The following is a 2,500-nucleotide window of genomic DNA, read 5'->3' as shown; positions in this document are numbered from 1 at the left end:
ATGAGCTCCTCTGCCTGTGCTGGGAGCAAGGTCACATCCCCCAAGACATGAGAGATGCCAGCATAGTAACCCTGTACAAGAACAAGGGTGACCGTAGTGATTGCAACAACTATCGCGGCATCTCTCTTCTGAGAGTCATTGGCAAAGTCTTTGCTCGGGTCACCTTGACCCGTCTGCAGAGCCTCGCTTCACAAGTCTACCCCGAGTCACAGTGTGGCTTCAGAGCCGTGAGGTTCACAGTGGACATGATTTTCTCCCTCCGTCAGCTGCAGGAGAAGTGTCGAGAGAAGCAGCGGCCATTGTTTTGGCATCAATAATGCGCCACATCGTCTCGGATGCTAGTAACAAAAAAATGCAACTTAATCCAGTAAAATGTAAAGAGATGCGTGCTAACTTTCTTCACTATAATAGCTGTGAGCTCCAACCCATGGTCACCGGTGGCACCTATATCGAGGAAGAGACATCATTTAAGCTACTCGGTGTGTATATCTCTTATGACTTCTCATGGGCTGCTCACTGCGAGTACGTAGTGAAGAAAGCTAACAGACGCCTCTACGCAATCAGGCAACTTAAGAAATGCAGTGTTCCATAAGGAGACCTTGTTAGCATCTATTGCTCTCTCGTGCGCTCTATTTTGGAGTACGCCTGTGTCGTTTTCGCCAACCTTCCCAAATATTTGTCACAAGATTTGGAGAGGATTCAGAGGCGCGCTTTAGCGATTATATTCCCCCTTATTCCTTATGTGAATGCGTTAACCCAGGCTGGTATTCCTACCCTTCAGGAGCGTAGAACAACAGCATGCACAAAGTCTGTACTGAAAGTCTCCCCGGAAAACCCGCTGCATCCGCTTATACATAAACGCATAATTAGCCAGTCCTCCCATTACAATGTAAGAGCTAAACCTAATGCCACTTTGGTGACGAAAACTAACCGTTTCGGTAATTTCGTTAGTGTGAAATATGCGAATGCTGCGTCAACGTAATAGTAAATCCAATTATATCAATTGTATTGTTTCTTGCTATCTATTTCTATTTTTACCACAATTGCTTGTAATCTCGCAATCTGATTGGCTAATTTGCCGTTGTCGTCCTTCGCGTGGGTCGACCGCTGCTGCGCTACAAGGACGTCATCAGGCGAGACTTGCGATCTGCATTAATCGACACCAGTGCATGGGAGGACATCGCCAAATACCGAGATACATCGCGGCAAAGTGTCAAAGCGAGGGTTTCAAAGGTGGAAGCGAACGCTAGAGTCCAGGTTACATGCAAGAGAGCGGCAAGAAAAGAACGCGCAGCCTCTGCGCTCGATTCCACAAGGCACGTCTGCCCCCACCTGCAACAGACTGCCACTACAGGATCGGGCTACACAGTCATACAAGATCTTGCCCAAATCCCCAGCGCTCACCATCGCCTCTTCGAGACGAGGATGCCACTACTACCATCGATTGACTGCACGTATTGTCGTGAAAGTGTAAAATCAGTTGAAAGCCGAGAAGACCCTGGGAACGACCGACGTTGTAGCACGTTTTAAAACACCCACCTTTCACTCAACACGATCTCTTCCTCGAATGAAGGGTTATCTTTCATTGTCAGTTTGCTCCAAATGAAGTATAATCTTCTATTTAGATTACTCTATCCCAGCACTTTGTAGCAAATAAAATGAAAAAAAAAAGTGTCGATTATTTACCAAAACTAATCAGTGTCTAAAAAAAATCACTTGCTTTTAAAATGGTTAGCTTTCTCTTGAAGTTTGGTAACCGACAGTTTTCACCATGTAAGCTTGCTTCTTATCGGGTGTTAATACATGTTTACAGCGGCACTTTTGGAAGTAAAAATTATTGACATTAATAAAAAAATGACAACCTCGCAGTTAGTGATGTGATAGTCTAGTGGTTAAGTGAAGGGGTTATTAATCACACGTTCGCAGGTTTAAGTCCCGCGAGTCCAGACATAGAGGTTTGGCTTTTAAAAGAAATATGTTCATTTCCCATGATCGCTATCAAGCTTTCAGTGTTCAAAATGAACGATAATAGCGGAGCACCATAGTTAAGAAAATATGGTAACCCATCGATGCAAGAAATCTTGGTTTTATAGCCATGACGTCATTGATCGTCCGTACGTACGTCCAGCCCTCCACGTATGCCAATGTGACCAGTATCATACTAGTTTACAGCATACATCTTTGATGTTTTGATTGATTGACACCTGTCAAAACAAGGTGTCCGCTCTCAGTATCACGTGACCATCTCGCGGGCTCGAGCTTAAAGCTCATCGAGGTCACCTGTTTTTTGGAAGGTGACGGCTGACCAGGTACTGGTTTTCGATTGGATTACAGGCTCAACTCAGGTTAACTCACCTAAACAAAAACGAGGCTTCATTTTTTTGCGCGCTTTCTGTTGCTCGATGCGGCTACACGGCCGTACTACGTCAACTATAGTTCTTACACATTCAACGCTTTTCGTGTTCAGGTGGAAAACGGTTTGGAAAATGTTTTCTTTCCT

This window comes from Montipora capricornis, chromosome 4 (genome assembly GCF_036669925.1).
Source record: "Montipora capricornis isolate CH-2021 chromosome 4, ASM3666992v2, whole genome shotgun sequence".
In the NCBI taxonomy this organism is placed as follows: Eukaryota; Metazoa; Cnidaria; class Anthozoa; order Scleractinia; family Acroporidae; genus Montipora; species Montipora capricornis.
This window is presented reverse-complemented; position numbering follows the sequence as displayed.